This window comes from Mytilus galloprovincialis, chromosome 14 (genome assembly GCF_965363235.1).
Source record: "Mytilus galloprovincialis chromosome 14, xbMytGall1.hap1.1, whole genome shotgun sequence".
Lineage (NCBI taxonomy): Eukaryota > Metazoa > Mollusca > Bivalvia > Mytilida > Mytilidae > Mytilus > Mytilus galloprovincialis.
In genome coordinates this window covers 29,184,015-29,194,844 of record NC_134851.1, presented here as the reverse complement: position 1 = coordinate 29,194,844, position 10,830 = coordinate 29,184,015, and positions in this window count along the sequence as shown.

Below are 10,830 nucleotides of genomic sequence, written 5' to 3'. Positions count from 1 at the left end.
CCATATCTATACTTGTAACTGCGGTAACACCTGCAGTTTTATCAGAGTATCTTCATTATTAATTAAGGTTCTCACTTATTGATACCTTTTCCAAGTCTGATGAATAAAATACTTCCCAGAAATTATTGTATGCCTTGACAAAGAGTCTCAGATTGCAAGATAATAACGTTAATCTGCTGAAAGTGATGGTTCATAGCTCAATACTTTATATAAAGATGCCATGTAAAAAGTTTCCATCTGTCACATGTGACATGACCCTGACTATAATTTCATACTTAGTGAAATGCCTAGAAAATCAACCTAATATAATAGAAGCAAACAGGATCCAGAAACGAGCAACGTTTTTTTAGTTTGTTTTACTCATGTGATATTTTGTTTTTACTTTAGGCTCTTTTGTGACCGTCCTAACCATGTTACTTGGAAATATAGGAAATTCTCAACTGATTCTTGGTTGCCTGAGGCTGGTCAAAACCAAATAGAGTTGTTTGATTTAAATATAACAGGAGATAACACTATTCCTCGGGTAAGTTTCAACCTATGTAGTTTAAAAAAAAGGATGTCTATTTTTTTACTACCATTGCTTTGTATTCCGATTTTAAAGCATGAATGCATTCATGTATATAACCTTGATTTGAACCAAACAGATAGTTAAAATAGACCAAACAGCACACAGACGTATATATATAGGAAGAGATGGTATGAGTGCCAATGAGACAACTCTCTATCCAAGTCACAATTTAAAAAAGTAAACCATTGTAAGTCACGGTACGGTCTTAAACACGGTACCTAGGCTCACACCAAACAACAAGCTATAAAGGTCCCCAAAAATTACTTGTGTAAAACCATTCAAGCGGGAAAACCAACGGTCTTATCTATATATAATGCGAGAAACGAGAAACACTTATGAACCACATAAACAAACGACAACCACTGAACATCAGATTCCTGACTTAGGACATGTGCAAAAAATTGCAGCTGGATTAAACGTTTTAATGGTTTCAAACCTTTTCCCTTTTCTGAAACAGTAGTATAACGTCACAACATAGAAAGACACACTATAAAATATCAATTGGAATGACTTAACTCAATCAAAAATCGGAGTGACACAAATAAGCACACAATGAACGAATAAATTTGATATGTGATACAATGTAAATACAAAGTTAATAAAAATAAGGGATGAAGTATCAAAGTAAAAGTATAAAACTGCTGTGAAATGTTGTTTTTTTTTTTTTATAGAAAAACATTAAATTGGAAGAAAAAAATACGTCATATAATACACAGGTAAGTGAAAATAATGTTGTTGTTAAGTATACTTCTTCTTTTGTCGATATAATCTTCAGGTTAGGAATATCAAGAAATATGTTGGACTCTTAGATGTTATAAAATAATAGCTGTACTAATGTAAAGTATGATTGAATGGTGAACACCCCCCTGACAGCTTCAGCTCGTACACATTATAATCTGCGTTATACCTAACATACAATAATATTTAAGTATCAAGTATACAAACTGGAGAAGTTCTGCCTATTTATGTCAATCTATAATAACAATGCCTCCAAAAACAATTATATAAACAAAGCAATCAAGCCATACAAAACTTAAAACTAAAAGCATTAGAAGGCAATAACACTAATGATATAATTTCCTTGAATAGGTATACCTATAATATGCCAACAGCACTACGATGATAGCAGGATTGAAATGGTCAAAAACGCCGTCATGAAAATGAGATGTTTTTGAATTTCCAAGAATATACATGGGGGAGGGAATTTCTTAACAATCCAACTAAATCCACTCCCAAAATAACCAGATTGCCATTGACGAATTTACTGGAAACGCACAAGATTATAGATATACCAATACAGCTGGTGCAAACAGAGGATCCTGGACCTTCATGCATTACTGAAATGTTAGAAAGTGAAGGCTTAATAAGAGAAGTATGATTTCCTTTGCATTCACTTCTTAAAAGTACACAAATCTTAGTTTCTCTATTTTTTGTGATATTTTCACATTTCTTGATTGGTGTGAAAAAAAATATTTTTCCTCACTAGTGAAATATCTTAGCAAGTTAAATGACTGGTCGACATTTTATTATGATGTAAAATTTTCTTGGTTTCTTCTGATATTTCGTATTTGTGACGTCATGTTAAAAGATGACCATGTCTGATGACGTTGTATATAAAGAACACAATTTTCTACAAATCTTTGAAATGGAAGGATAAAAATCATAAGAGAAACAGATTTCATCACTTTAAATCGTGTATGATGATATTTGTTCACTCTCAACAGTTGAATTGTGATTATTTAAAAATCTCTTCAAGCCTCATTTTTTTTTAAATATTTTAAAAACTGTGACTGTATTAAGTGCAGAAATATCAAATCACACTCGTTGCGCTGGTGAAATCTATATTTCTGTTTCTAGATAAGGTTGTTCAAAATGCCAGAACTCAGAATATACCAAAAAGTGAAGTCACAAAAAATTATCACATCTCAATTCATTGTTTAAAAATATTGAAAGAATAGTCTCATCATAAACCAAATATCAGCCTTATCAAGAATATCTTTCCACTAGAACTGGAAAAAGGTGTATAAGGAACTCTTTAGTGTACAATTCTTGCCTGATTATAATAAAACTCATATCAAAGTTAGGATTAGCAATGTCTTGGATAAGTTCAAAAATCAGTGCCGAGGATTAATAATGTTATTGAGTAATGCCTCTTGGAAACATTAAATATACTAGAAGATGCCTTCAAAATCGTGGTACAATATTGGGCAAGTGTTGAACCAAAACAGTTTTTAAATTATGTGTACAGTATGTCGACTGAGCATGCACGAAAGCGTTTTAGAAACCAATCAATAATGGTCTCTAAATTTGAATATTTTCTTTAAAATTGGCGTTTTCTGTTAAACAGATTGTTTCAAAAACATATTTAGAAAGTACAAACATTATACATTCACTCGTTATATTGCAAATATTTCAGACCTTGTATGGTGTCAGAGGAGTTGTGGCTCAACGGAATAGGTCTCGTCCTTCAGTAGTATAGATGGAAAATTATATCTTTTGTGCTCTCTTGCCAGAGTTTTTATAAAACTTATATCATAGTTTCATATGAGCAATGTATAGATCAATTTGAAAAATCATTGCGGATGAAATATTTTCAAAAGAGTTTAAGGCATTTTCAAATTTTTTCCCAAAATGCATTGCATTTTATCTTAAACCTTCATTTCTCAGTGATATTTATGAAAATTATGTTCCTTTAACGATTGAGATTTTATTGGTTTACCATTTATTTTGTGAGATATTAATTTTCTGGATATTCTATTTTAAGATTAAGACAAAGAAAAAAAAAGAAAGAGAAAGGACTAATTCTATATTCATCTTTAACAAGTATGCAGTATTGCTGGTTTACAGTGAGATGCCTAACGTGACTTCAGCAGGATTTTTCACGGAAATCAGGATGCAAGATGTTTAACAGCTTTTATATTTTTTTTTTTGAATCAATAGAGCTAATAGAAATGCATAATAAATCCTTTGATACTTAAGAAAAGAGGAACTGCAGTATACCAGATCAAAGAACAAATGAAGGCATTTAGATTTAAGAAATTATCTTTTGAATTATGTAACTATTGAATTGTGTCAACATGCTATTATTATTATTGTTGGCTTTTGGCCATTAAGAAGAAATAAGGTTAATATTGGATCGAATAGAATATAAATATAAGGCTTGTAATGATATGCATACTGTTAGCGTTCAGCTAGTATGAAGCAATTATACTCTTCATTTGCAAGAAATAAATGATATTACTATCATTGTTGGCTTTATGCCATTAAGAAAAAATAAAGTTATTATTGGATCAAATAGAATATAAATATAAAGCTTGTAATTTTATTCATATTGTTTGCGTTCATCCAGTATGAAACAATTGCACTCTTCATTTGCAAGAAATGAATACAGGCATGATATAATCTTCATATTGGTAGCAATTAAGAGGTATAAATGAATAAAATAAAGTTAAAATTCCTCAACAATATTTCTAGAATCTAAGAGGTACTATCTTTTTTGTTTATAAAAAATGTCTTCCTGTTTGTTTTTTACCTGCAAGGTGTCTGCCTTCACTATATAATCATTACATGCTCTGCTCTGTCATATTAATATAACAATGAATTATTTGTCTATATAATGTACATTTAACCACTATTGATATACACATGTTAATGTAAGCAGAAGTCATAAGCATTAGTATATTAAACTGTATTAATTCTAGAAGTATTGTTGTTTACTTTTTGTAATTAGGTTATAAAGATTATGTATTTACAAATGTTAATTATATGATGGTCAGCCAAAAATGGTAATTACATTTGCAGGTTTTAAAAGATGCAATATCAGCAACATATATGAATTTTCCGCCATTTTGTCTAGTCATAGCAGACAAATGTCAGTTTTTATAGTTTGAAAAACAAGAATTGTCCAATCAGACATTTTTTCTAATCAAAATAGATTGAAGATATAATTTTTACATATATCTACTAGCTGTTGTTTAAAGTGTACACAAAAGACTTTAATATGCTTTCATGTTTGAATTGTTTAACACTAGTAATATAGGGGCACTCAATAGCTTGCTGTTCAGTGTGAGCCAAAGCTCGGTGTTGAAGGCCGTACTTAGACATATAATTGTTTACTATTTACACATTGTGATTTGAATTGTGATTTGTCTCATTAGCACGTGTACCACATCTTATTTCTATTGACAGGTTATTCAGCAAAATTGATATTTGTATTAAATTCGTTATTATATTGGTTATTAGATTTGTATGTGGTATTAATCATGTTAATATATGAAGGGTTTGATCTGTCTTTTAATTTGTTACTACAATAAATACACATATTGTTGCTAACCATTTAGAAACTCCATATGAGTTATTTCCTCTTCTGTATATGACATAAAGGACATATAGGTGTAACATTATAACTGTAAGACATAGATACATAGGGTCTTTCAATTTGAAATCCATGGTCTTATCTAGGCTGGGATCTATTATGAGTTTACTTATATTTATGACTTTGGACAAAATGTACCAAAATGTTCCAATTTTTTCATCATATATATTTTGTATCACTTCTACTGTATCTTGTTAGAGAATTATCTGGATGTAACTTTTTCCAAAATAGATGTAGCCAATTGTCACCCCTTTTCAAGTAAAAATATAGAAACCGCATATCTTTTAATCAGTGTATGGAAATATGTCTTCTGACACCTTCATTGTTTATTTTGTTTCCTTTTAATCTTTTTCAACAAATCCCAATTTCAAAAAGGAAGACCCAGTTTTTTTCTTGTTCTGAGTTTTTGTAGGGAAGTAGTTTAAAAAATCATTATTCGAAAATTCATATTAATTAAAAAGTTATGTTATATTCAGTTAAACAAAGAATGCAAATATTTTTTAGGCTAAACGAAAAATGAAATTGGTTTCGTCTATCCTGGAAAAAAATGATAAATAATGATATCCCAGAAACTCTAATTTGCATAATAGTATAATACATAGCCAACAGTATAAATAATATCCTACTCATCCAAAATTATTATTATATATAAAAGTTACCAATTGTTCTAACATCACATATTGTATTGTACTACTTAGAGTTTCAATGTAACTTTGTATCAAGCATGTCTGTGAAAATAAAGATATATATATCTATCAAAGACTTTTCTTTAGAAGTAGTATTAAATTATGCAGCATACTTTACCTGCTTCACAAAGATGAAGTGTAAAGGTTCCGCTCCGTCTGTCTAATCGACTTATGTATTTCACTTTTTTCAAAGTTTTCTTGGCTTCTATTAAAGGAGTATATTATATTTGGAGTTAAGCTTATGAATGGTAGTTTGTGAGATTTAAGCAGTATATAAGGTCTTCCATGCAGCCACCTCTTGTTTGCCAATAGTAAAATAGAAAATAAACCTGAAGATTGTACAAGAAAAAATATTTTCTTGAATTCTAAAAGGGAATAATTTTATATTTTGTCTGGAACGTGTTATGTTGAGGTGAAGGTGGTTTTTTTTTAGCATTGTTAGATCTGTGGTGTTCAGTTAGTTGCCTAAGTTACTTTTCAACTTCCTACAGAAGGGCAATGGCTCATATTTCAGTTCCTAGAACTGTATATAAAACGGCTGTGCCAGCATAGGGCAGGTTTAACTGTCACAAAAAGAAATCGCAAAGAATCAACATACAAAAAATAACATGACATGCTTTTCAATAATCCGAAATACAAAGGTTTTACAAAGTTGTTTACCAAGCCACAGAGATCACCACTAGAAAGCTCTTTTCCTTTTTAACTTGGTAGATATATATGTGTGTTTCTGTTAGTGTCTATTCATACTATATTCCTTCTATTCTCACGGATTGCTAGAGTCGGTCTCTTTTGCAAATGTTGCCCAGTTCTGAGATGATTTGTATTTACTTATATTTGTACAGTCAAGGAGTGATTGTGTGTAAGAAAATTTGTCATTTTCTTACCACCTTAAATTGCAGCGGCGTTAGCTAACTTCTTGAAAGCTTTATATTTTAGAAGGTGGAAGACCTGGATGCTTTCTACTTTGTTTGTGGATGCCTCAATCTACGAAGTTTCCGTCAGTCACGTGTCCAATGTCCTTGACCTTATTTTCATGGTTCAATGACTACTTGAAAAAAAGGTTAAGATTTTTTGTAATGTTAACTTCTCTCTTGCTATAAGAAATATGATAACTATATTTGGTATGTTCGTACCTTGTAAGGTCCTCATGGCCGTCAGACAGTTTTCACTTGACCTCGACCTCATTTCATGGATCAGTGAACAAGGTTAAGTTTTGGTGGTCAAGTCCATATCTCAGATACTATAAGCAATAGGTCTTGTATATTCGGTGTATGGAAGGACTGTACCCGTTTTTAAAGCTTTCACCTACAATACGATTTTCGCAAATACTACACAACACAAAACTTGTCTTGAGACATCGTTATCGACAACCATGTTGCTCGACAACAGAGAAGTGAAATAATCGAGTTTATTATACTTTACGTTAAAATATCATACGAGGGTGTTAATTTACTCTATCAAATGGCTTAGCGGGTAATTTTTTTTAATGTCATCCACCCGGCTAGACCAATCAAAAATCGGTAATTTAAAGTACAATGAATTGAATTTACATCAAGTTATTAAAGACAATGCTTAAGTTCTACGTTTTGGCTCAGATTTTATTATTTAACTGTCAATTGAAAAATAAAACATCTTACTTCACTTCTGTTGATTTTTCTGATACACGTAACGTTGTTATGTACGTGACGTCATAGCAAATAACACATAGCTGAAAGGGTAATAGAGCATACTGGTACCCCTCGAAAAAGCATTGTCAAGCTTGGCTTCACCGCGTTTGACAATGTTTTCTTGGGGTAGCAATCTGTTCTATCACCCTCTAAGCTCTGTGTTATTCCTATATTATTTCACATAAAAAATCACGTTAATGAATTGCCATCATTGTAGTAACAATATTAATATATTTACAAACAAAACAATCTAAATGTAATCCAAGCATTTTAGAGACAAAATCTTTATCATAAAAGCGCTTTAATAATATAAATCACCAAAATGTTTGAAAATGTATAGATTTATTGTATATTTAAAGCGTTTGAACGACAAAGAATTATATTCATTACAAAATGGCGCAAATTTATGTGAATATATGGCTGTATCACAAAACATCTCTTGTTTGTGTTTTCTAAATAGAAATGGTAATATTATTTTAAAGATAGAGAAATACCAGAAGAGGAGGAGAAACTCTTAAACTTTAAGATAAGTATTTCTATATATTTGACTAGTTTTACTACTTATGATTTGAATGAAAATATGTCAACAAAATATCTCTGGATGTCAGATGGCCATGCACGAGTTCTATTAGCTGTTGAATATGTACAAGCAGGTCGTCCAATAGTTTGTTGTTGTCCATTTGCAGGTATACATTCTTTCATATTTCCAAAAATAATTTTTCATGACTTTTGACTTGAAATAGGGTCCGTAGAGTAAACTTCATATAATATAAAGTGTTATATGGACATACCATATACAATACTGCCTAGTTCAGTATATGGCTTTATAGTATACAAGAGGTGATTAATACCAGAAGCATCATCAAAATTCATTTGGCTAAAAATAACTGACAATACCGTGTCGAAAAGCGTAGAATAACAAAAGGACTAACAAATAAGTCTTCTGAAACCACATAAACAATTATAGATTAAGCAATAGCAATCTACCAAAAGTTGATTAGTATAATTTGAGGATACCAATCAGCATGTTCAGCATATTAATCAATGAATGTGGAAAATGCAGTTCTTGTTCATGCAATTACATGTATACACGTACACGTGATTTGTCTAGATCAAACAATAAATCTCATCTGCGAAATCCGTTAAATTTGATTTTAATAGATGAATATTCACTTTCAATTAAAATGTTGTTGTAAAAACCAAGGATTTGTATAATACTATACAAATCCTTGTAAAAACTAAAACTTTAGCATTTTAAATCATGAAAAAACAAAATTAATGTACTTGTTAAAATTGTTTTAATGGCTAAAATTTTAGCAGAAAAAATTGAACCCAAAATTTACTTTTTACTAAAACTTTAGCATTTTTTTTCATGTATTAACTGTTCTTGTTCAAATTGATCAAATTTATAGTTAAAACTCGAGCCGATTACATTTAATTGAGAATCTTTGAAAGCTAAAAATTTAGCCCTGAGTTTTGAATGTAAGATTTCAGAAGGCTAAAAATTTAGTTTATTGTATAAATTTAAAAGTACAATATGACTTAGAAAAAGGAATGCTAAAATATTAGTATGTATATTATTTATTTTCTTTTGTTATTGCAGGAAGAATTTGAAGGTAGCTGAGAATTGTCTTTTTTTTCGAAGAAAAATTGAATTAAGCTGTAGTATTTTAAAAAAGTTTGATGCAATTTCTCTAAACAAAAAGAAATTCATTTTCCGTTATGATGCAACTTGATATAGTTGTTAAAACTCCTAGATTTCAGGCAAAAAACATAGAAATTTAGCCAATTTGCAAAGATTCAAAACAATCCATTTTGAGAATGAAAATTGCAGAGTATCAAAATTTATTGCAGTCCGTTATAAGCACTTCGTCATTCTCTATTCCTTATCTTTTTCTCTATGTTTCTATAGTCATTATTTATTTTCCTTTATTCGGAACTTTTAACCCATTATTCACTATTCATCGACCCCATCCTGACCCTCTTTTTTAATGAACCGTTAGCAAATACGTCTCGAAGGTGGCAGCATACATCACAGTCCACGACATTATAAACTAGTAAGGCACACATACTGCTGTTGATCAACCTTTGATTTATAAACTAGAATAAATATACTAAAAAATTTTAAAGATAATATATATTTTTTACAATTTCGTTCGTCCGTTTTTTATCGACAAATGGTTCAGTTTTGTTTTTTTCGCAGTTTTAAGTAACGTTATAATATATATATTTTGTAGAATAGCTTAAAAGCAGATACATATCTTTATTTCGTGTCAAACCATTTCTTGGAACTTGTGAAGCTTTTTATGATAAATGGAATTTTTTTTCCCGATTGACCTATTGATATCCATAATTTGTTTTATAAACCAATTGAAATACCAAACACATGACGAAAAAACAGTCGCCGAAAAAAACATATTATTCATAGTCAAACTGTTTGTACACACCGGTACGTCTAAACACCGCTCAGGACCTCCTGAGTGCACTCAGGACATGAACTATATGTTTTAGTGAGTGGTGGAGGTATGCATTCGATAGATAATTTAATTCTCCATTTAATAATTTTTGTTTTTATTAAATTATTTTAACATTTAAGGAGTTATTGAAGATTTCATCGGCACGTGCCGTTTTGGGAAATATGTCAGGCATGACCGTGGATTATATTGATTATATAAATCTAAGACTTAAAAAATGGTACTTCGCAAGATCTGGTTTGCGCTAATCCAGTTTTAATTAGCGTGGGGCGCTGTCTTCCTGCGGATAAGTGTTCCAGTGTACTAGCACTCTAAAGTCCTGCAACTACGGTAGGCTAGCACAAAGCAGTCAAAATTTACATACACCCTTTGGTTTTTTATTTATTTTATTTTATTTTATTTCACTTTTCTTTTTTTCTAGTACATACAAAACATCCCACTAATTATTTTTGCAAAACTCACATACACAAATTTAGGCTTATTGTGGTTTATACATGATATTTGGCATATAAATTCACATACACAATTTGGCATATCAAAATTATCCGCTCTTTACTTGGCTGCTGGTGTACCAGGACAACGTTGCTGCCGTTCACTGCTGTTTGCTTGGCCAAGCTTTCCTCCTGTTCCTACTTTCGGTGGCTCCATGTTTAATAATTATTTATTTATTTTGTTTTATTTTATTTTTATTTTTTTACAAAATTATTTCTATATTACTTTATTATATTTATTTTTATATTCTTTTATTATATTTTATTATTTTATTATCTACTTAATCTTAATTTTTTTACTTTTTTATTCATTTATTTATCCAAATTTTTGCTTTTTAAATTTTTGTTTTTATCAAACTTTCTTATCATTATCAATTACCACATGGTGAAAATATAAATTATTTAATGCCCAAAAAGGCGCAAGCCAGGGCCGACCGTGCAAGGGCTGTATAGCCAGTCAAGGTCGTTAAAAACTTCCATTTGTTGTTTATTAACAAAAAAATCTGAATGAAGAAGTATTTTCTCAAGTGTATATTTCTTGTAAATAATAAATTTGTCACCAGAGAAAT